Source organism: Stegostoma tigrinum, chromosome 22 (assembly GCF_030684315.1).
Source record: "Stegostoma tigrinum isolate sSteTig4 chromosome 22, sSteTig4.hap1, whole genome shotgun sequence".
NCBI lineage: Eukaryota > Metazoa > Chordata > Chondrichthyes > Orectolobiformes > Stegostomatidae > Stegostoma > Stegostoma tigrinum.
In genome coordinates, this window is record NC_081375.1 from 9,285,305 (window position 1) to 9,310,725 (window position 25,421).

Here is a 25,421-nt window from a genome sequence, read left to right on the forward strand (position 1 = left end):
TTGACAGTCCCTGCAGATGCAAAAACCAAAGGCGTTGCATGCTCATGCAGGATTGTATTAACATACATTCAAGCATCCAGAGGGTCTGATAACTGGACAGACCCTTGTGAGACTTGGGCAGATTCCTTCATGGGCAGAGACTGCTCCTTCAGTGAGTTGGACCACTCTCGCTGCAGGAGTCCTGCCTTGGGCCTGCTCTGTGGGCAGTCTTTCGCAGTCCAGCATTGGTGAAAGGCCCTGAGTTAGCATCCCATGGAAGATAATATAGAAATAGAATTACTTTGATAGAAGATAATTGCCAAAAAACACAAGTCAGTGGCATTTTCATATCAATGTAGTGTTGACAAGTTTTCTGGCGAAGATCTTTGCTTCCTCACTCTCCACGGGAGTGGTACCGGAAGATCGGAGGGAGGCAAATGTTGTTCCTCTTTTCAAGAAAGGGAATAGGGAAATCCCTGGAAATTACAGACCAGTCAGTCTTATGTCTGTGGTCAGCAAGGTTTTGGAAAGAATTCTGAGGGATAGGATTTATGACTATTTGGAAAAGCATAGCATGATTAAAGGGAGTCAGCATGGTGTTGTGAGGGGCAGGTCATGCCTCACAAATCTTATTGAGTTCTTTGAGGAGGTCAGGAGACAGGTTGACGAGGGTCGAGCAGTGGATGTGGTGTACATGGACTTCAGCAAGGCATTTAATAAGGTTCCCCATGGCAGGCTCATTCATAAAGTCAGGAGGTATAGGATACAGGGTGATTTGGCTGTCTGGATTCAGAATTGGTTGGCTGACAGGAGGCAGAGAGAGGTTGTAGATAGTAAGTATTCTGCCTGGAGGTCAGTGCTGAGTGGTGTCCCGCAGGGCTCTGTTTTTGGGCCTCTGCTCTTTGTAGTTTTTATAAATGACGTGGATGCTGGACATGCACATGGACAGCAGTGAATTGAGGGGTGGGTTAGTGTTTGCTAATGACACAAAGGTTGGAGGTGCCGTTGATAGTATCGAGGGCTATTGCAGGCTTCAGCGAGACATTGACAGTATGCAGAGCTGGGCTGAGAAATGGCAGATGGAGTTCAACCTGGATAAATGCGAAGTGATGCATTTTGGAAGGTCGAACTTAAATGCTGAATATAGGATTAAAGGCAGGATTCTCGGCAGCATGGAGGAACAGCGGGATCTTGGTGTTCAAGTGCATAGCTCCCTCAAAGTTGCCACCCAGGTGAATAAGGTTGTTAAGAAAGCATATGGTGTTTTGGCTTTCATTAACAGGGGGATCGAGTTTAAGGGCCGTGAGGTTATGCTGCAGCTCTACAAAACCCTGGTGAGACCACCCTTGGAATATTGTGTCCAGTTCTGGTCGCCCTATTATAGGAAAGATGTGGAGGCTTTGGAGAGGGTGCAAAGGAGGTTTACCAGGATGCTGCCTGGACTGGAGGGCTTGTCTTATGAGGAGAGGTTGACTGAGCTCGGACTTTTCTCTCTGGAGAGAAGGAGGAAGAGAGGTGACCTGATCGAGGTGTACAAGGTAATGAGAGGCATGGATAGAGTCGATAGCCAGAGACTTTTCCCCAGGGCAGGATTGACTGCCATGAGGGGTCATAGTTTTAAGGTGTTAGGAGGAAGGTACAGAGGAGACGTCAGAGGGAGGTTCTTCACCCAGAGAGTTGTGAGCGCATGGAATAGTTTACCAGTGGTAGTCGTGAAAGTGGAGTCATTAGTGACATTTAAGCGACTGCTGGACATGCACATGGACAGCAGTGAATTGAGGGGAATGTAGGTTAGGTTATTTTATTTTTGGATTAGGATTATTCCACGGCACAACATCATGGGCCGAAGGGCCTGTACTGTGCTGTACTTTTCTATGTTCCATGTTCTGTGTAAGTTCGGAGGTGACTTAAGCTAACGCTTCGTGACACAGAATTGATGGGGCTGCCTGGTGCAGATGGTGGTTATTAGTAACTGGAAGTTAATTTTAAATGAAATGAAAACTAGCTACAATACTGTATTTAGCATGTTGCTCAGTACAGTAGCCAGCTGGGTTTATATACACGACACAAGAACTGGACCCAAACTTGCCGTAGCCTGGAACTTCGAATAGCAAGAACTGCAGATGCTGGAGTCAGAGACAACAGTGTGGAGCTGGAAAAACACGACAGGCCATCCACCCGGAAACGGGAACCTTCCTGCTCCCCTGATGCTGCCTGGCCTGCTATCTTCCTCCAGCTCCACGCTGTGTTATCTCGTGGCCTGGAACTTTGCTGTTTGACAACATAACATCGACTAGAAAATCAATTGTGATCAGAGATAATGGGAACTGCAGATGCTGGAGAATCTAAGATAATAAAGTGTGGAGCTGGATGAATACAGCAGGCCAAGCAGCATCTCAGGAGCACAAAAGCTGACGTTTCGGGCCTCGACCCTCTGATGAGATGCTGCTTGTCCTGCTGTGTTCATCCAGCTCCACACTTTGTTATCTTTGACTAGAAAATAAAGATCGTTTTTAATGACATCTCTGTAGGTTGGGACAGGAGAAGACAGAGATGGTGAACACTGTGCGTAAAGAATCGAAATTGTTAAACTCCAGGGAGCCTGGTTCCCCGCCTGTTCTGCAATTTCCCGGAGAATTGTCTCCATGCTGCTGTTCCCCACTGACCCGCCTGGCCCCCTGTAAACCTGGCGGCTGCTCGCAGGAACTCAGCCTTTCTGAAATCTCAACAGCATGAGGAACCTGGGACCATTACACAGTGCCCACTGCAGCCCCGCCACCGTCCGGTAATCCTGTGTGTGAAACCGCGCCCCCCCCCCCTCCCCCTCCCCAAGCAGCCGTGACCCAGCCCCGGTCCGCCGGCCGGCCTCGGGGGGTGGGCTGGGGGGCGGTTTGTGACCTGCTGCTCACTGTTTGAGTTGAAGCCTCTCCATCTCCACAGGCTGTGACAGTGCTCGGCGCACACCTCCCCCTCCTCTCCTTCGGACACCCATTCCTCCCACTCTCCCTCCTCCTCTACCTCTCTCCCCTTCCCCACTTTCGCCTCCCTCTTTCCAGCTGTCTATCCCACCTCTCTCTATCCCTCCCTCTCTCTGTGTTCCGCTCTACCTCCTTCCGTCCCTCCCTCCCTCTTTCCAACTCTCTATCTCTCCCTCTCTGTTCCTATCTCCCTCCCTCCATTCACCCCTCTCTCTCTCTCCCTCCCTCTGTTCCTCCATCTCTCTTACCTGTCTGTCCCCTCCTCTGTCCCTCCTCCCTCTCTGACCCGCTCGAATTCCCGGCTGCTTCCAGTCTCGGGAGAAACTGCAGCGAGGATACGCGCAGGCGGAGTTTCTGGTGAAAGTTTCGATTTCCGACAGTCACAGAGACAGTGAGAGAGACGGAGGGGCATCTCCACAGTCAGAGGGAAGGAGGGACAGCTCCACAGTCAGGGGGAAGGAGGGACAGCTCCACAGTCAGAGGGAAGGAGGGACATCTCCACAGTCAGAGGGAAGGAGGGACAGCTCCACAGTCAGGGGGAAGGAGGGACAGCTCCACAGTCAGAGGGAAGGAGGGACATCTCCACAGTCAGGGGGAAGGAGGGACAGCTCCACAGTCAGAGGGAAGGAGGGACATCTCCACAGTCAGGGGGAAGGAGGGACAGCTCCACAGTCAGAGGGAAGGAGGGACATCTCCACAGTCAGAGGGAAGGAGGGACAGCTCCACAGTCAGGGGGAAGGAGGGACAGCTCCACAGTCAGAGGGAAGGAGGGACATCTCCACAGTCAGGGGGAAGGAGGGACAGCTCCACAGTCAGAGGGAAGGAGGGACAGCTCCACAGTCAGGGGGAAGGAGGGACAGCTCCACAGTCAGAGGGAAGGAGGGACATCTCCACAGTCAGGGGGAAGGAGGGACAGCTCCACAGTCAGAGGGAAGGAGGGACATCTCCACAGTCAGGGGGAAGGAGGGACAGCTCCACAGTCAGAGGGAAGGAGGGACATCTCCACAGTCAGAGGGAAGGAGGGACATCTCCACAGTCAGGGGGAAGGAGGGACAGCTCCACAGTCAGGGGGAAGGAGGGACAGCTCCACAGTTAGAGGGAAGGAGGGACATCTCCACAGTCAGAAGGAAGGAGGGACATCTCCACAGTCAGAGGGAAGGAGGGGCATTCCCACAGTTAGAAGGAAGGAGGGACATCTCCACAGTCAGAGGGAAGGAGGGGCATCTCCACAGACAGAGGGAAGGAGGGACATCTCCACAGTCAGAGGGAAGGAGGGACAGCTCCACAGTCAGAGGGAAGGACGGACATCTCCACAGTTAGAGGGAAGGAGGGACATCTCCACAGTCAGAGGGAAGGAGGGACAGCTCCACAGTCAGAGGGAAGGACGGACATCTCCACAGTTAGAGGGAAGGAGGGACATCTCCACAGTCAGAGGGAAGGAGGGACAGCTCCACAGTCAGGGGGAAGGAGGGACATCTCCACAGTCAGAGGGAAGGAGGGACATCTCCACAGTCAGAGGGAAGGAGGGGCATTCCCACAGTTAGAAGGAAGGAAGGACATCTCCACAGTCAGAGGGAAGGAGGGGCATCTCCACAGTCAGAGGGAAGGACGGACATCTCCACAGTTAGAGGGAAGGAGGGACATCTCCACAGTCAGAGGGAAGGAGGGACAGCTCCACAGTCAGGGGGAAGGAGGGACATCTCCACAGTCAGAGGGAAGGAGGGACATCTCCACAGTCAGAGGGAAGGAGGGGCATTCCCACAGTTAGAAGGAAGGAAGGACACCTCCACAGTCAGAGGGAAGGAGGGGCATCTCCACAGACAGAGGGAAGGAGGGACAGCTCCACAGTCAGAGGGAAGGAGGGACAGCTCCACAGTCAGGGGGAAGGAGGGACATCTCCACAGTCAGGGGGAAGGTGGGACAGCTCCACAGTCAGAGGGAAGGAGGGGCATTCCCACAGTTAGAAGGAAGGAAGGACACCTCCACAGTCAGAGGGAAGGAGGGGCATCTCCACAGTTAGAGGGAAGGAGGGACATCTCCACAGTCAGAGGGAAGGAGGGACAGCTCCACAGTCAGGGGGAAGGAGGGACATCTCCACAGTCAGAGGGAAGGAGGGACATCTCCACAGTCAGAGGGAAGGAGGGGCATTCCCACAGTTAGAAGGAAGGAAGGACACCTCCACAGTCAGAGGGAAGGAGGGGCATCTCCACAGACAGAGGGAAGGAGGGACAGCTCCACAGTCAGAGGGAAGGAGGGACAGCTCCACAGTCAGGGGGAAGGAGGGACATCTCCACAGTCAGGGGGAAGGTGGGACAGCTCCACAGTCAGAGGGAAGGAGGGGCATTCCCACAGTTAGAAGGAAGGAAGGACACCTCCACAGTCAGAGGGAAGGAGGGGCATCTCCACAGACAGAGGGAAGGAGGGACAGCTCCACAGTCAGAGGGAAGGAGGGACAGCTCCACAGTCAGGGGGAAGGAGGGACATCTCCACAGTCAGAAGGAAGGAGGGACATCTCCACAGTCAGAGGGAAGGACGGACATCTCCACAGTTAGAGGGAAGGAGGGACATCTCCACAGTCAGAGGGAAGGACGGACATCTCCACAGTTAGAGGGAAGGAGGGACATCTCCACAGTCAGAGGGAAGGAGGGACAGCTCCACAGTCAGGGGGAAGGAGGGACATCTCCACAGTCAGAGGGAAGGAAGGACATCTCCACAGTCAGAGGGAAGGAGGGGCATTCCCACAGTTAGAAGGAAGGAAGGACACCTCCACAGTCAGAGGGAAGGAGGGGCATCTCCACAGACAGAGGGAAGGAGGGACAGCTCCACAGTCAGAGGGAAGGAGGGACAGCTCCACAGTCAGGGGGAAGGAGGGACATCTCCACAGTCAGAAGGAAGGAGGGACATCTCCACAGTCAGAGGGAAGGACGGACATCTCCACAGTTAGAGGGAAGGAGGGACATCTCCACAGTCAGAGGGAAGGACGGACATCTCCACAGTTAGAGGGAAGGAGGGACATCTCCACAGTCAGAGGGAAGGAGGGACATCTCCACAGTCAGAGGGAAGGAGGGACATCTCCACAGTCAGGGGGAAGGAGGGACAGCTCCACAGTCAGGGGGAAGGAGGGACATCTCCACAGTCAGGGGGAAGGTGGGACAGCTCCACAGTCAGGGGGAAGGAGGGACAGCTCCACAGTCAGAGGGAAGGAGGGACATCTCCACAGTCAGAAGGAAGGAGGGACATCTCCACAGTCAGAGGGAAGGACGGACATCTCCACAGTTAGAGGGAAGGAGGGACATCTCCACAGTCAGAGGGAAGGAGGGACAGCTCCACAGTCAGGGGGAAGGAGGGACATCTCCACAGTCAGAGGGAAGGAGGGACATCTCCACAGTCAGAGGGAAGGAGGGGCATTCCCACAGTTAGAAGGAAGGAAGGACACCTCCACAGTCAGAGGGAAGGAGGGGCATCTCCACAGACAGAGGGAAGGAGGGACAGCTCCACAGTCAGAGGGAAGGAGGGACATCTCCACAGTCAGAGGGAAGGAGGGACAGCTCCACAGTCAGAGGGAAGGAGGGATATCTCCACAGTCTGAAGGAAGGAGGGACACCTCCACAGTCAGAGGGAAGGACGGACATCTCCACAGTTAGAGGGAAGGAGGGACATCTCCACAGTCAGAGGGAAGGAGGGACAGCTCCACAGTCAGGGGGAAGGAGGGACATCTCCACAGTCAGAGGGAAGGAGGGACAGCTCCACAGTCAGAGGGAAGGAGGGACATCTCCACAGTCAGAAGGAAGGAGGGACATCTCCACAGTCAGAGGGAAGGACGGACATCTCCACAGACAGAGGGAAGGAGGGACATCTCCACAGACAGAGGGAAGGAGGGACAGCTCCACAGTCAGAGGGAAGGAGGGACATCTCCACAGTTAGAGGGAAGGAGGGACAGCTCCACAGTCAGAGGGAGGGAGGGACATCACAGACAGAGGGAAGGAGGGACATCTCCACAGTCAGAGGGAAGGAGGGACATCTCCACAGTTAGAGACCCAGGAAGACGGAGGGACAGTCGGACAGAGGCAGGAGTCAGAGAGAGGCAGACCGAGTCAAGGAGTTCTCTCTCGGTCCCGGAACCCACCTGACGTTACAGGGAGTGCACCTTCGCCCTGGGAGCTACAGGAGGTAGGAAAGGTCTGATCTCCACATCTCACACCGGGACACAGAGGCTCACTGCTGCTTCGTGGGGTATGTCAAATAGTTTTTTTTTAAATGTTAACCAGAAGCTGTACAGAATCTCGGGGATAGACTGGTACCTCAGGTAGGCTTCAAGGTCAGACTGGGAGCTCCCTGTTCGCTCGGACTCCGGCTAGAAATTATGTGCCTTATATAAGGAATTTCTTCAACGTGTGTCATTCTCAGAGTCTATCTGTACACGGCCCCTGCGGTACAGTACTGTTCATATAAGAAATGGTCATATGTGCGTTCTCCTGCAGCGACCAGGGTGGAATGGATTCGATTGAATCTAAGAAGTTGTGTTTTCGATTTATCAACAAATTGCAAAACATGGGCATTTTCCAGGTGTAGGGGAAGTGGAGTCTGCTCATAGGCATCTCCCGCTGTGAACCGGATTTCGTCCCCGCGACTCTTCTCAGAGTTTGATGTTTTAAAAAGAAACACAAAGGTGTTTGAGCGAAAGCAAAAATCACTGGAAAAACTCAGCAGGTCTGGCAGCTGTGTGTCTATGTGTGTGTGTGGGAGGGAGAGAAGTTTCTCTGCACTGGAACCTGGAAACGACAGAGTTTCTCCAGCATTTTGTGTTATGGTTTTAGATTTCCAGCATCCACAGATCTTTGGGTAGTGATATGTGGAGGTTTGAGCTGTTCTGTTCCGGCTGGATGATTGCTAAGCCATTGTCTCTATTCTCGCTTCGGCAGCAATAGACTGCTCTCCCGGGAGGCTGCCCCAGCTCATTTAAACCATCCTTCGGTCCACACAGACACCAATTTCGCCACAAACCGTCCCAGAGACAGCAATGAGCGGAGAGTGTTTGCCACACTCAATGTTTAACTAGAAAAACGAAGTCCCAGCCGCTGCACTTTCCAACATTGTGTACAGGAGTTGGGAGGGAGGTCATGCTGCGGCTGTGCAGGATATTGGTTTGGCCACGTTTGGAGCACTGCGTGCAATTCTGGCCTCCCTGCTCTAGCAAGGATGTTGTGAAATTTGAAAAGATTCAGAAAAGATTTTACAAAGATGTTGGAAGCTATAGGGAGAGGGTGAATAGGCTGGGGTCATTTTCGAAGGTGCATTGGAGGCTGAGGGGTGACCTAATAGAGGTTTATAAAATCATGAGGGGCGTAGGTAGGGTGTCTAGACAAGGTCTTTTCCCTGGGATGGGGCAGTCAAAAACTAGAGGGAATAGGTTTAAGGTGAGAGGGGAAAGATTTAAAAGGGGCTTAAGGGTCAACTTTTTCACGCAGAGGGTGGTGCGTGAGTGGTATGAGCTGCCAGAGGAAGTTGTGGAGGCTGGTGCAATTACAACATTTAACAGGCACCTGGATGGGTATGTGAATAGAAAGGGTTAGAGGAATATGGGCCAAATGTCAGCAAGTGGGACTGGATTTATTTAGGATGTCTGGTTGACATGGACAAGTTGATCCGAAGGCTCTGTTTCCACGCTGTACATTTATACAGCACTGAAATGTTGACTGACGTCCCAGGAATAGACCAGACTCATCCTGCCTGATCTTGAAGTGAGAGCAGTTTGCAGCTAATATCCCAGTAACTGCAGCTGTACCTTAAAGGGGAATATTATAGCACTCACTGCTGTCTGTCTCTCTCTCTCAGTGCAGCAGGCATTCCCCACTCACCCCCCAACCACACAACAGTGCCTCCTCACAGCAGAGAGGCCCAACATTGTGGGATCAATGAAGGAAACACTTAATGTTGCTAAAATGTATAGAAAAGTGCAGAAGGGTTTTTCTTTTATCTTTGTAAAGTGAGGTGTGATCTGGGAAGCCAAACTTTCAAAAGGGAAGTGGAGAAAGATCTGAAAAGTACTGATTTGCAGGGGCCCAGGGAAGGTACAGGAAATGGGATCATTGACTCTCTCACAGTTTTCACAGTCACAATGGGCCAAGCCATCTACTTTGTTGCTAGATAATAAAATGTGAGGCTGGATGAACACAGCAGGCCAAGCAGCATCTCAGGAGCACAAAAGCTGACGTTTCGGGCCTAGACCCTTCATCAGTCCTCTATAAAGACGATGTCCAGACCACACTCATTATTGGAGAGATTAAAGAGCAGCTAGAATCCATCACTGATGGCATTAACAATGCTGCCAGCTTATTTTTTAAATTGGTATTTTTAATTTAATTTAACAGATTCAGAATGATAGTTGATAGGCCCTGCATTGGACAAAAGGATATCTTTGTACATCTAAAACAAATTACTGGAGAAACTCAGCAGGTCTGGCAGCAGCTGAGAGAGAAGGACAGAGTTAATGTTTCAAGTCCAGTGACCCTTGTTCAGAGCTGATTTGAAGAATCTGAAGGAGAGTTCTATCCAACTCAAAACACAAACTCTGTTTCTCTCTTCACGAATGCTGCAAGATCTGCTGAATTTTATTGTGTGTTTAGTATTACAGCACCTGCAGTATTTTGCTTTTGTTCATGTGCTCTAGTAAAATTATCAGAAGGATTGAAACAGCAAGAGGTACATTTAACAAAATGGATTTGTAGTGGGGCTTAGCTTTTGACCAAGAAAACATTTGCTCCGATGCTATGTCTGGAAGTGGGGTTTAGAGGAGAATGCTGACAATATGTTGGAAAGAGAGTGCAGCCACCTAGCATGTCCCAATGAGAATGAATTGCAGAAGAGCAGTGATGGATATCCCCAAGACCCAAAAGCTGAATTGTTTCAGCCACCTGATCAGGTACGACAGAGAACTGTGTGACAAACAGACCAATGGTGAAAGGTGACCAGTAGAACACCCAGGGTAATCAGGAGTTCTTGAAGCCAGTGTCCTGCAGAAACGACTGGTGCTGCACTGTTCCAATTTTCAGTCAAAGGAAGCAACCAGCCGAGTAACCCATCAATCAAAAGGCATGAAGAGGAATGCAGGGAAAGGTGAGGGCCAACGGGGTCCTCAGGGAAAGATTGTGTTGCCCAGGGTATTCCTCAATGACCGCTGGCTTTCTCATTTTGAGGTTAAACTAATTTCCCTTGAGTTGTTAAGTTGAATGGGAAAGTCATTATGTTCTGCATCCTCAGAATTCAATGAGCAAGAATGTTTTATGGATTGTGCGCACGTGTACTTTATAAAGAAGATTTTAGCCCCATTCTTAGCTGTAGCCTGAAAGCTGACTGGGGAGTTCCAGTTAAGCCCCACTGTTGAGAGTCAACAATTTCTTACCTAATCTCACCCTCTCTCTCCCCCGCCAATAGCAGTCAGCTGGTAGTATTCCCCATTCAGCTCTCATACTCCTTTCACTGTGACCTCCTCTTACAATATGCATTGTTTTGTAGTCAAAACTTATAATTTCAGTGCAGTGCAAAGACTGAAATTATATAGATAAAGTAAGAGTATTGACTGAGTTACAACACTGGCAATTTTCTAGTGACGTCTTCTGTCACCACACCAGTTACAACTGGAGAGAAATATAAAACGTATTCATGAGCAACTAGACAGCTAGATGTCCATTTCAGTCAAATAGATAAGCATTTTCTTATTTAGCTTCAGTGTTCATACATAAACTTCAAAGGACGTTAATTTATGAAATGATGATCAGCTTTAATTGTAACAATATCCTAAATACATTACACCATCATAAACATCGAACTGTCTTTATTGTGTTACATTGTTAACCTCATTGCACATTAGGTTACCAGCAAAAAACTATGAATACTGTTCACGTGCAATCCATGTTTTAAAAATGAAACAAATATATCTGATTTTACTTCCACATTGTTATCATTTGCTGATTTTTAAAAATATTTTTGTTATCCAGACCTACAGACGAAGACCCGACTGTATACATATCTATTTATATTTATTAATTCTGGTTGTTCACACAGTCAGGGCCAAAATTTGCCTCCACCCTTCCTTGAGGGTAATGTCACTGGGTGAGTAGCATTGAGATTTGTAAATACTATAATCGGAAGTATGGTAAATAATGAGCTGCAAGGGCTATTGATGAAATTGTGGAATTGGCAACAAAGTGACAAATGCAATTCAATGTCAGGAACTGTAATTTGTGGTGTTTTGGTTTGTAAAATGTCTGTAATGGGAGTGAGGGAATATAAGAAATAGGAGGGATGCACAGCCCAAATGAGTGTGTGTTTCTGGGAATTTGAAGCAGCTTGGGAATTTGGTGCTGAGTAGAAGAGGTCCTTTTTGCAATAAGTAGTTTGTAAGATTTTTTTACCAGGATAAATTGAGGTTCAGGATTGGTGCAGACTCAGTGCCTCAAATGGTGTCTTGTGTACAGTTTGATTCTATGAGACGGGAGGCCATTAAGCCCACTCTGAATTCAATGAGATCATAAACTGATCAGCTGCTTCAACACCATTAGCCTTGTGCTTTACCCTATCCTTTAATAATTTATTGTGTAGAAACCTATCCATCTCAGTCTTGAGTGGACATAACAAGTGACCTCATTAGTCCCCAGGGCAGGAAATTCCAAAGATGTATTACCTTCTGAGTCCTCAGTGACCTGCCCAGCATTCAGAGACTATTTTGACTGGACATTTGGATGGTAGAAGGTGACTCAGGTTTAAAAAGACCAATAACTTAATTTGATAAATTACCACAAATGGTTTATGGAGCTGATGGTGAAATTCAAGTAAAAAGGTGTTGAGTTGTAACAGTGATTCTATGTGTGACTTTAGTAACTCAGTGCAGTTTGTAGCTCGAAGCTTCACGCTACGGGGAGGATGTTGGGACATAGACAAGGAATAAACAGGTTTACTGGGGTGTGGCCTGAAATTAGGTGATAAAAAGGACTTGTAAGTGTGGTTATTTTGCATTTATAGGATGATTGAATAAAGATATTTAAAATTATGAAGGATTGAGACAGAGTAGATTATTCTCAGAGATTGAATGGCAGTATAAGAGGAAGATTACAAAGGAGAGATCTAAAAGAAACTCCTTTTACACTGAGAATTGGGAGGCTGTGCAGTGCCTTACTTGAGCTGGTGAATAAAGCAAAGACAACAGTCTCTTTTAAGAATAGATCAGAACTCCTCAAGGAAAAGGATATAAAGAATAGCAATGAATTTGAACTATTGTCCTTGTGGAAAATAAAGATGACTATGAGTTGGTTGCTGTGAATAATTTGGTTCTGCGTTGTAGTTTTCACTGCGTTATGCGTATCAACAGAAAGCCATTTTAATAAATACTTGTAGCAGACTTTGCAGCCACATTAATTTCAAGGTAGCTCTTTAAGACATTATACATGTTTAATTGTTTGTCAATCTGTATCTCATTTTTAAACATTCAACTTGTATTAAATAGTTCCATTAGAATTCAGTAATGCTTTAAAAAAATAGCTAATTGAAATCTAATGATTGGAGCAGGTAATGCTAGAAGGGACAAAATTATTTAAAGATAGTGAGAGCATCATACAGGACAGAAGAGGCCTTTTGGCCCATCAAGTCTGTACTGACCCATCACCTTGAGGCTTTTTGCAGAAATAAATCCATTTGTCACATTCCTTTCTAATTAATGAAGAAATATTGGTTGAGATCAACACAGAGCAGAAATGGAATATAATACCATCTTGGTTGGTATGGTTTTTGTAGCACAGCACAGAATTTAAGAAGCAATCTGATCTGTGGTGACTTATTTGTCAAATGTCAATGACACACTACTGCCACAGAAGATATTCTTCTGCGATTAAGACATGTTATTAGAGCTGAATGGCAAAACACTGACTCCATATCTAAATTCTCCTGTACCGAACATCTGCCTGTGTGATCCTGACTCTGGGTGAAAGTAATGCGAGGGTATCTCACTTGCCTGAAATGACAAATATCACCACAAGTGCCGAAATCATCACGAACAAAATCTCTCTCTGCCAGCCTTAAACCTGCCAGCCATCAGCAATCTTAACGCAAATCCAAGCTCATTGCATTTTTGTTTCCTCTTAATATTTGTCTGTTTTATTCTCAGTTGGAAATGTGTCTCCATTCTGCCTTACCTGCAGTAGTGTAATTTGGTCCTTTCATTAAATCATGGTTTGAGGCTGATTTGCTTCTGAAAATTCACTTCCATTATTAGTAGTCAATTTCAAAGCAAGCTCTGTTTCCCTGAAATCCAAAGCTGAGTGAAAGAATGTCTGTCCATTTTATTCTTTACTTCCACTATTTAATGACTCTCCTGCCATTACAGAACACTCCTCAGGGCAAGTTGTTAACAGACATTAGTCATTTCTTGATGGATTTTATGAATCACTCGTTTGGAAGCCCACTGAAACAGAGTTAGATGGTCCAGCCCATAACTTCCTTTTCTTCTTTGGTCACTTGACATCCACTCCATGATGAAATGTTCATGACTTGAAATTCAAAACTCTCAGTCTGAATTCTTTGCTTTGTGGTTCAGATGGTCAACACACTACGGGAGAGCTTGAGGTATCTCATTTACTCAGTTGTCTTTGCTGATACATCCCAGTGCTCAGCTAATTCATTGGACATATCACCTTTCATTTTTATACTTCCATTTTCTTTTCTTTGGAGCCTTTGTGGTGTGTCAGTTGGCAACTTCACTGTGGCAGCGAGAGGAGACCATGCGTCTCCTCTTGGTAGCTGGTGGCTACACCGAACATGGCTCCTCACAGCGACTGGAAGCAATGGTGGCAGTGGATCTTTCAAGATGGCGTTGCTGCCAAGGAAACAACTTGGAGCAGAGCCCCCGGAGCAGGACTTTTGACAAGATGGCGGCGGCCGCCTGGCCTGGCCTGGCAGTGGAGCCAGCATCTCTTGGTTGAAATAGGCCCAAAGCGAGGACTCCTGGTATCACCAAGGCGCCAGCAGAGCAGAGAACTCCCAGTTGCAGGGCAGGTGTGGGTTCAAGTAGGACCCAGCATTGGCATCAGCAGCAGTGTTGACAAGGTGGGCCCAGCAGCAGAGATGGCACGTAAAGGATAGCAACTCTTATTTTAGTGAATCTGCCAGAGCTGATGGAAGAGGGCTGGCAGCACGAGCCGACTCAGGACTCTCTTTCATGTTATATCATGTATCCTTTTATTTTGAAACTATTCAAAATGGCAATGGATTGTCCCAACAGCTTTTCACTGTATTTTACTGTATTATTCATTGTAAAATACAAGTGACGCAAATAAATAAAATGATAGGTAAATGGAATCTATTCATTTTGTAAGGTGAATTGTCTATGCTTGTAACCTACTGCTCTGCCACAGATTAATATTGTTGAATGTTTTACATCCTTCTCCTTGTATCTACAGCGTTATCATTCTCCTGATTGAACTGCTCAGAGCCTGTGTGAGAATTGTTACAATATGTAACTTTGCATAAGTGTCACAGAGAGGAGACAATCTCACACTTCCATCTGTCTGCCTTCTTGAATGCATTTCTCTGCTTCATTGCAAAGCCTCAGAGTTATGTAATTAAACATGATCCACTGAGGCTGGATAATGCATGCTTCAATTATTTATTGTGTCTTGGTAATCTTACTAAAAGCTCCACAGTTTGAGCAAGCCATCACGGGACTAATGTCAAAATCAATTATCCATGTCATTCTTCTCTGCCCTTTTTCTAATGCATCAGTGATCTTTTTGAATACACAGGGGTCAGAACCAGATACGTTATTTTCAGCTTGCTCTAATAAGTGTTTTATGAATTAAAGATATAGGGGTCTCCTGTTGAGAAATACTTTCTGTCTTTCCAAGTTGAATGTTAATAGCAGGGCTTTTGAGGAAATGGTAGACATTAGACACTAACCATGCCTAGGAAAGGAAAATGGAACTTTCAATTCTGATATGACAAGCAAGTCTCAATATGTTGTGTCAACATTTTGATTGCACTGCAAGTGTGTCTCAGTTCAGTCTAAAAGATCTGCCTGACTATAATGAAGGCATTGTACTGAAAGTTACTCCTTTACAGGCCATCTACCTGCATATTATTGCAGCAAACTCATATGAGTATGAAATATGTCCAGGAAATAATTTATGGACAAAAATAGATCATCAACATTTATCTTCCTTTTTAATAACAGCTTCTAGGACAACACATCTGTGAACATACATGTTTTCATTACTGTGTGTCAGGGTGAGGGTTATTTTAATAAACAACATGATAAGCCACCTCATCTATCATTTTCGAAACTTGCCCTGATCATGCCCTTTGGGGTTTCAGCTATTGCTATCCCCTAATAACAAGATGTGCTCTAGAGACTGTTTTGACATGTTTTTAACATCAGCTTTTGAAGAAAGAGCTCACTCTTGCACAGTGCATTGCATGCCCTCAGTATAAGAAAAGAAATCTGGCAAAACCTCTTCTCTAAATAAGTTAAAACAAAAATTCCCAGAGTGTTGTTACCAGATGCAGATTGTATAAATGGGGTTATAAAGCAGTGTTGTGAATTATTGGAGAGAGAGTTAGCAGACAAGAGAGATAATGGGGTCATTTTTTAAGTAAAGCCAATGTCATGTTTGTACTTATAAGAAAAATGTGCAACTCAGTTGAGTTACGTAAAACATATATTATTCTGCGGCCAGTTTGGTAACACATTTTCAATTATCCAAAAATCATTTTTCTCTCTGATTTAGAAAATAAAGACAGCTGCTTTCCTGATGTTTCCTAAATTGATCCAATTCAAATGATGCTAGTAATTAGGGCTGAATACTGCATAAAGTAATAAGTACACTTTTATTTGTCAAGAACTATGAAACCAAAATATTAAGTTCCAAGGTATTGAAATGGAAATAGAATTAGAAAAGTTTAAGTTTGAATACTCGATTCCGATGGACGAGATTATTGTGAACAATTGTACAGTTAAAATTCTTTGTGGCCAATTGTCATCTGTGAATTTCTCCATTTAGTTGAGTCAGTTATCCAGCAAACCAACCTCAGAGATCTGATTACAGTCTGATACAAAGTGATGGTGTGGTGCAGAATATGTAATGTATACCCCTGCTGTTGAAGTTTGGAGGAACACAAATGTGGCCATTTTGAATCAAATGATGTCAATTTGACCAATATTTGATCATGGGAAATTAGAGCAACTCAGTACTGGTAAAGTTACAAAATCCCCACTCTCACATTAGCGAGAAATGACTGGTGGTGGATTGGCCTGAGGGTTAGCGTGCCTTGAACGAGGGGCGAGATTGATAAAGGGAGTTGAGCATGGTAACCTCAGCTGTTATAAAAATTGAATCCATGCCGGTGGTATCACTTTGCATTACAAGCCAGCTGTCCAGCCAACTGAGCATCCAACATCTAACGCAGCAGTTAACATGAGGAATGTTGATGATTGGCCACTTGGCCTCACTCAGTAGTAGCCCTGGAGACATCAACCTGTCACTAGTGATGTGGGATTTGTCTCAACTCTTCAGGTTATCTTGTCAACCAGTTTCCTAACAGACCAGCTGGACCCTAGCCAGACTTCTATAGAAATGATCAGCTGAATATTAGGGCTTTTTTGGTTAAGTCTGCATTGTGTCAAGAGTTTTGGATAAGACCTCACTAACTATCTACCCCAACCCTGTGATATTTTTTGTGATTGTTGCCCACCCGATCTTTTCACCTTGTTTCTGGAGCAACTCGCCATTCTGTGGACACCCAGAATTCACCGGTATCCCTGACACCCATGCCAGCTATAAAATCCCGCTTTGCACCCGGACAAAGATCTGTCCATCTGGAGCTTGATTTTTACCCTAGGCTTGAGAGACAGCTGCTTGGGAGAAATAGGGGTTTCACTTTGCAGGCAGGGTCCTAGAAGTCCAGCTTGGGGTTGGGGGTGGGCAAGATGGTGTTGGTGCATAGGTGGCACCTCCCTTTCCCCCAGGAGCAGCAGTGAAGGCCTCACCAGCAGATCATGCCAGCCTGGTACATGGGTGCAAATGGGCTAATGCAGTCTCAACTGTCTGAAGGAATGCCCAGCACCATAGAAAGAAGGCCAGTGATCTTCTCCATTCTGCCAGGGTAAGTGCCACCTTACCTCCAGGCATCGGTAACTCTCCATGTCCTCTGTGCTGCCTACTCACTCAGGACACCTCCCATCTGCATCAAAGTAACAGCCGTATCACCCATTTTCATCTTCAGTAATGCCCATCTCTCTCCCTCTCTCATTCCAGGAGGAAAGCGCCCCACAACAGGGCAGAAAGACAGGTACTGTCCACCATTTGGCTTCTCACTCCTTAACAGCAGAGGATCCTGACTCTGATACCCTGCTGTGTGTATCCAGGCAGGTTCAGCATGAGTGAGCACTAAGTGAGAGAGTGAAGACCTCAGAGCTGTAGCCCGGTCCAGTCCCTGAGCTAGGTGTGTGTCCCTGAGCGCACAGTGTTATTGCTGCAGTGTTACAATGAGAGTTACTGTGGCGGCCTGAGGTACACACTGAAGTGTGGAAGTGTCCTATAAGTGGATAAGAGATGTACCTAGAAGGTTCTTGGAGACAGGCACATATAACGAGCTGCCAGAGGAGGTGCTGGAGCCAGGTACAATTACAGCATTTAAAAGGCATTTGGATGGGCATATAAATCAGATTATGAATAGGTTTAGAGGGATATGGGCCAAATGTTGGCAATGGGACTAGGTCAGTTTAGGCTATCTGGTCAGTGTGAATGAGTTGGACCGAAGGGTCTGTTTCCACGCTGTATACTTGAATGACTCTATGTCAGACGCTGTAACATGGAGTGAGTGTGGCTGGTTCCCATGGAGTCTACCCTGAGATGCTGAGGCCTGGTTTCCAAGATGGAGGCTGTTTGGAGCAAGTGACAAGATGAATTGGCCATGTGCCCGCTCTGGATTCCTTGTTGAGTATTCCCAATATTGGGTTTGTTTGGTAAGGTGAGAGAGTGAATATTAATGAAGCAAGTTGGGGACATTAACAAGGCTTTAACAGGCATTAATCACTGTCACTGAGGAATTCACCATTGCCTAACAAGAATCTTACTACGCTGCCTGTGAAAAGTATAAAAGATGGTGTTAGTTGCTCCTGACATCGAGACAGGCCACTTGTCACCTGCATCTGCTACATCTCCCCACATTCCACATTACTCAGAGCCTTCAAAGATTCTGCCTCTAATTCTGAATCTTCTCATATTTTGACAAAGTGTCAGATTTGTCAAGTTTCATGGAGATTTCTCTTCCTGAGGCCCAGTGAGATTTCTGCTACCATCAACACAAACTCATTTCATTAACCAAACTTGCCCCAGTTACACCTCTGTTGGCCAAGGCTAGCTGGATTCTAACACTTGTTGCACCCAGAAGAACTTGCCACTGTCAGGATATACCAGAATAGATGGCTCTCCCTGGTGGTCCACATCAATTTCAAAGGCAACCCAGACAATCACTGTCAGTCCACATTGATCTGCACGGTTTGTGACTATTGCCCTGGAAGTGGAAGACCAGGGGAAATTGGCGCTGCACTTTGTGGACAGATATTTGGAGACCTTGATGGACAGGATGGTGTAGAACGGAGGTGCCTTCATCTGTCAGGACTGGCTGAGGATACCAGATCCCTGTCAGCTTGGTCCAAGGTTTGCCATGCGGTCAGTGGTCTCAGCCGTCTGGAGGAGTGCCCTAGGGGAAGGCATCGCAGGAATGAGTAGGCAGTGCAGAGGGCTTTCCAGGCTTAGGAGAGTGGGGGAGTTTTGTTGGTAGAAGCAAGTGAGGGACGATGTTGCACACAATCCCACAATGCTATCCCACCTCCCTCTCCATTTTAGCTATCCTTCCTCAAGAAGGAGTGCCCTCAGATGGTCAGTTCTCAGCCTTGGCCACCCTCCAGCCATGCCTCTGTAATTGTAGTCATTTCAGATCTGTGTACAACTATGTGGGCTGTGAATTAGTCGACGTATTTGCAAATGCCCTGTGTGCTCAGACATGATGCCTTTAACACATCTATTTTTGTACTCCAGCCATACTTGCTGCTTGTCCTCATTTCCGCGATCTTCCAGTTTTATTTCCTACCTCTCTACCTTTCATTTCCATCTTTGCTTCCCTCACTCTTGCCTCCCTGCTCATGTTCCCATTAGTCTTCCATTCTAGTTTAAATCGCCCGCCGCCGCCCCCCATCCCCCACCGCTCACTGTCCTAATAAATGCCCCTGTGAGGTTATTGGTCCCACTGCCGCTGGAGTGCCACCTGTCCAGCTTACAGAGGTCCCAGTTTCTCCAGAATCAGTCCCAGTGCCTCAAGAATCTAAATCCCTGCTCCTACACAATTCCTCCAGCCAGCATTCATTCATTTATTGTAATGCTCCAGAATTTGCCAGCACATTGGCACTCTGAGTAATCTTGAGATTCTGTCTTTGAGGTCCTGCTGTCTAATTTATTTCCTAGCTCCCTATACTCAGCTTACAGGACCCCATCCTTCTTTTTATCAATGTATCTATGTCAATGGTACCGACATGGACCATCAGTTCTGGCTGGTCCCTCCCACCTCCCAATGCTGAGTGTTAATGAGCTGAACAGTTTGACCTAATTAAATTCCAACAGAAACAACATCCTTTGGAGTCAACAGCTTTGGCCTTCTTAGTCTGTATTTAAACTCTGTAGAGTAGGTGACCAGGGTGCTCTGACAAGGAGAGAGCGCAGTGGGAAGTGGGAAAACTAGAAAAATCTAGCTGTGTGAATTTCCCTTCAGCTGGCTACTGTTAGGTTATGTGTTTCTCTGCAGGTCATGCCCTGTGTCACAAATAGTCAAAGACACAGTGCAGAAGATGGTTTGTCTTTGAAACTTAGTGTCAATTATAAATGAAAGAAAATGTAAGGTAAGGTAGTGTAAACCAAAACAGCTGTTGTTCCCCTCAACTAGGCCATCCCCACACCTGACTGTCATTTCTAATTTAAGAAGATTAAAAGGGAGTAGACTCTTTTAACATTTACACATTGTACTGTGTGTTGTAAAGGAGATACAGCGCACAGAGTCACTGAAGTTCAGAAGGAAACCGGTCAGCCCATCTTCTATGCACCAGCTCCCTAAATGAGCAATCCACCCAGTAGCTTTCTCCTGCGTTTTCCCTTGTAACCCTGCACAATCTTCATTTTCAGATCACACTCTAATTCCCTTAATGAAATTTCAATTGAACCTGCTTTCACACACTCTTATGCAGTGCAATCCAGACCTTAACCACTCACTGCATGATAGATGTCTCGTCCTGCCTCCATTGCTTCTCTTACCGATTACTTTCAAACTAATCCCATTCATTCTTCATTCTTTCATGAATAGGAACAGTTTCCCGCTCTCTATTCTGTTCAGATCCATCATGAGTTTGAGTACTTCTTTCAGGTCTCCTCTCTGCTTTCTTTTCTCTGAAGAAAACAGTCCTAACTGCTCCAATCTGTCATCATAACTGAAGTTCCTCATCCTTGGAACTATTCCCATAAAACATTTCTGCATTCCCTCCAATGCCCTCACATCTTTCTTAGAGTGTGGTGGGCAGAACTGGTTGCAATACTCAGCTAAACTCGAACTGTTGTGTTGTACAAGTTCAATGTAATCTCTTGCTCTTGTACTCCATGCTTTAATTAATTATGTTTGAGATGCGGTATACTTTATTAACTGTTCTCTCAACCTGTCCTGCCACTATGAAAGACTTACGTACATCTAAATTCAGGTCCCTTTCTTCCGCTGCCTCTTTTAAATTTCACTTACATTGTCTCCCTCTTCCTACCAAAATGAATCCCTTCACAATTCTCTACATTAAACTTCATCTGCCACCAACCTACGCATTCCACCAATTTGTCCTTTTGAAGTTTGAAAAGGCTATCCACACAGTTATAACGTTTCCAAGTTTTATATCATTCACAAATTTTAAAAATATGGCTGTACACTAAGATTTAGATCACTAGCATAAATATCAAGAAAAACAAGCGTCCCAAACCTGGCCTCTGGGGAACTCCACTACAACCCTTCCTCCATCCCAAAGAACACCCATAACCCAATACTATCTTTATCCATTTGTTACTGTTCCTTTTCTTTCATGAGTTTTAACTTTGCTCAAGTCTGTTGTGTAGCACTTATCAAATGCTGTTTGGAAGTTCATGTATACCACATCAACATTGTTGTCCTCATCAATACTCTCTGCTCCCTCTTCAACAAAACTCTAACAAGTTAGTCCGACATGATTTTCAGTTAATAATGCATTCTAGCTTTCTCCAATTGACTTGCATTTGTCCATGTGATTTATCGTTTTGTCCCATATTATTGTCTTTAGAGCTTCTTCCACCATCCAAATAAGCTGACTGGTTTGGAATTGTAACTTTGTAACTTCACGCACCTTTTTTGAATGAGGAAGTGGCATTTACCATTCTCCTGTCCTCTGGCACCAGCTCTGGGCTGAAGGAATACTGAAAGATTAGAGTTAGTGCCTCCACAATTATCACTCTCTCTTCCTTTACTATCCTTGAATGCATCTCATCTGATCAATATTAGGCCCTGCTAGTATCTGAATTATTAATATCTGACCTGGATGGCATCTTCTTCCTTGGTAAGGACAAATGCAAACTATTAATTTAAACCCTCAGCCAAGCCCCCTACCTTCATGCATAAATCCCATTTTTAATCCTTAATAGGCCCAACTTCCTCTTTTCTAAATTCCTTCAACAATCTCTGAAGCTCTCCTGTTTGCTAGCTGTCATTTGCTTTTCATACTCTCTTTCTGTATCTCTTATTTGTTTATTTTCCCCTTTTTCTTGAACTTGACACATTCAGCCTATGTGAAATTATATTTCCCATTTGAGATATGACATAAGCTGCATATTTTAGCAGCTGTAGTACTGCTTGATATTACCCCAGTCTCAGCTCAATGGCTACTGAAACTTTCATTCGTGCCTTTGTTAATTCTCTACATGAAGATTCCAACACACTCCTGACTGGTTTCTCACATTCTACCCTCTGTAAATTTGGCATCATTTAAAGAAGTGAATTTCTTATCCTGTATCAAGTTCCAGCCACCGATCACCCCTTTGCCCATTGACTCTGTTTGGCTCCCGGTCCAACAGTGCCTTGATTTTTTAAAAATTATTACCTTTGTTATCAAATCTCTCCATGGCCTCATCTTCGCCTTCTCCTCAATCTCCTCCACCAACCTCAAGCCTTCCATCGAATGCTCATTGAATTCTGTCTTCCTGAGGATCTCCAAATCTAGTTGTTCCAGAACTGGTGGAGCTGTGTTTTCTATGACCTAGCCACCAAATTCTACAATTCCCTCCTTGAAGCTTTGCCTCACAGAGACTCCTTAAAACCTACCTCCTTGATGAGGTTTTTGGTTGACAACACATGATATCACTGTGAGAATGAGTCAAATTTTGTCAAAGCCCCCAGAAGAGAAAGCCTGTTATCTTGCAAATGGCACATACTGGTCTAACTTGTATGCTTCGAGATGGAGCTCCAGTATGACCAATGTCTTCACTTCGCTGGGCTTTCGCTGGTTTCTTTCTCTGGGGATTCTGGTAGTTGATACATGATGTAAAAGAATGGCAGTTGCTTTTGTAAGTGTTTAAACACAAATAATGATTTTTTTGCTCACAAGGCTTGATGACACATTCAGGAAGTGCTTTATTGTCTTGCATTCAGACACTATGTCCGTAATGTGCTTCATTTTCCCTGTGTTTCCACTCTGCTCAGGGATTGCCTAGGCCCAGTATGACTGGAACTCACTACTATCTGGATTGAGAAAGCTCCCTGTATACCCCAGCAAGGTGGGGTAATCACCACATTAACAGCCTGCTTGGTGTAAACATGCAATGTATGAATGTCTCTCCCTGATGAAATATCACTTTCACAGCTATGATCAGGGACAAAAACTCTGAGGAAGCAAAGAACAAAGTACAGGACAGCACAGGAACAGCCTCTTCAGCCCTCCAAGCCTGCGCTGGCGCATTTTGCCCTTCCGTACTAAAACTGTCTTCACTTACAGGATCCGTATCCCTCTTTCCCTTCCTATCCATGTATTCGTTCAGCTGCTTCTTGTTTCTGCTTTCTCCACCTCCTCTGGCAATGTGTTTCGGGTACTTACTGCCCTCTGTGTGAAAAAAATGCCCCCCTCGCACCTTGAACCTGTGTCCCCAAGTAATTAACCCCTCCACCCTGGGAAAAAGCCCTATCATTTCCACACTGTCCATGCCGTTCACAATCTTATAAACTTCTATCAGGTTGCCCGTCCACCTCCTGCATTCCAGTGAGAACAAACCCAATTTATCCAACCTTACTTTGTAGCTAAAATCCCCCATACCAGGCAACATCCTAGTAAACCTTTTCTGCATCCTCTCCAAAGCATCCACATCCTTCCAGCAGTGTGGTGACCAGAACTGTACATTATATTTCAAATGTGGCCTAACTGGAGCTCTCTAAAGCTGCAGCATAACTTGTTTATCTTTGTCTCAATGCACCTTCCGATGAAGGCAAGCATGCCATCGGCCTTTTTACTACCTTATCTACTCGCGCTGCACCTTCAGTGATCTGTGAGCCTGCACCCCCAGCTCCCCTTGCAAATTAATATTCCCATTCACTGTATAATTTCCACCTGTACTTCCCCTGAAACCTGGGATAAAAGACAAATTAATCAATGAGAGATGGACCAAAAGAATCTTTAGTGGAATTCCTGCTGATGAAGGGATCTCTGGAATCAGAGATTTTTAATGAAAGGATGCTTTTGCAAGTAGGTAACAATAAGAGAATGTGAATTAAAATGTGACTTCTGATAATTGCAGGAAAATTTATAAAAAGTGTAATGATGACATCAACACTACATTTTGTTGCCCCTCTGACAATTTTTACATTTTTATTTATTTCAAAGATATAAAAGTGACCACCAGAATATGTTAATATTTCCTTAATAATCTGGTGCTCCATTCTTTAAAAGCAATCTCCCCGCTTTTCAGAAATACACATCCCAGCTGGGTTGTGGGTCCTATAGAGACTATACGATGGAAGAGCATAAGTAGGCCATTCAGTCCATCAAGTCTGCTCTGCTATTCAATGAGATCCTTGACTGCATTTCTCTGTATCAGTCACTGGTGATGGATGGGATGATGGTTGGTCACATCCATTAAGTCCATTGCTGTAATGCTGTCTTGGCTTGGAGTTGCCAGAGTTGATCTGGAAATTCCAGGAATTGCAAATCGTTTGCCAGGATGCTAATAAGAGAAAGCCCAGGGGATATCATCAAAGATACTAAGAGATAAGCCTATTTCTCCCTTTCTCTAACACTTTGGATTATTCACAGCCGGGAAGCTGTGCTGTGGGTAAGTAAGGGTTGTTTGATCATACGATGAATCCTGCAGCAATACATCCCCTTGGTGACTTGCTTGAGACCCATGAATAAAGACATTCCATTGGGATTGGCTCCCGTCTTTGGTGGGTCCCAAATTTACTCAGGGGCAAGTAGCTGCGAGCTTCCCCAAGGTGCCAACTAATTGGCTGGAGCCAGGATTTGGTAACATTGGTTGAGAGTCTTAATCAGCCAGGGGCCCTCGGAATTGAACTGGATGCCTACTGTATTCCTGCGTCCTCCTACTTAAACCAGTCAAGCTCAACTGTGGGATCCATGTCTCCCATCAAAGCAGACAGCTCAGCCTTGACAGTAAGCTCGATAACCAGGTTCATTGCCCCCCACTCAACTGAATCTCCTCCAGTAAAATAGTTGCTGATCAATGGTAGAGCCTAGCAGTGTGAAAGGACTGCTCCATTCACTTTCATTCCCAGACATTGCAGCTCCATTGGTCGTTGGGCAATTATCTGTAGTCTACAGGACCATAGGTATCATACTAAATATTTTTAATCAGCCTGTTCAAATATGCTATGATATGAAGCAGCTGATGCATGAACCCAGACCATCCTGGCTCAAAGGCAGGGGCCACTACCATTATGCCATAAGCCCCCGTAAAAGTAGCTCTCTAGCTGGGAGACAATTAGTTATTTAGCTGAGGGGTGCCAACCAAGCTTGGGGCAGTTCCTAGGTCTCTCTCAGTGCAATGGACAATTGAATCAGCAATTGGTGTTATTTAGACCCATGCATTAACCTGCCTCCACTCCTCATCCCCCTTCACCCTCAGCACTACCTCAGGAACTGTGTACAGAGCTCTGACAGATTGGCCTTGTTCTATGTTACCTCTGTGAAACTCTGAGAACACGCCCTGCTCAAGTACTTTTTGAAAGCCACCACAATAAGATGATGCACAGCTGAAGGAAACTATTTATTTGGTAAATATTTAAAAAGTTTCACATAAATTAAGGATCTGTAATGCTCTATCCTTGAGCAAACAGGATAAAGGATCCTAACTCTGTATA

The 25,421-nt window shown here is 45.8% G+C and overlaps 1 protein-coding gene across 4 annotated transcripts in view; it reads left to right on the forward strand.

The window, feature by feature from the left end:
* Positions 1-6,768: 6,768 nt before the first annotated feature.
* Positions 6,769-25,421, forward strand: part of LOC125463692 (voltage-dependent calcium channel gamma-5 subunit) — a 39,882-nt gene continuing 21,229 nt past the window's right edge. Inside the window, exons 1-2 of one of the 4 annotated variants that reach the window (XM_059653624.1) lie at positions 6,769-7,127; positions 10,955-11,069. The gene's annotated coding sequence lies outside the window, so the exon portion shown is untranslated. Of the gene's footprint in view, positions 7,191-7,222; positions 7,264-10,954; positions 11,070-25,421 lie in introns of those variants that run through there. The other 3 variants (XM_048555275.2, XM_048555276.2, XM_048555277.2) reach the window with 3 other exon arrangements.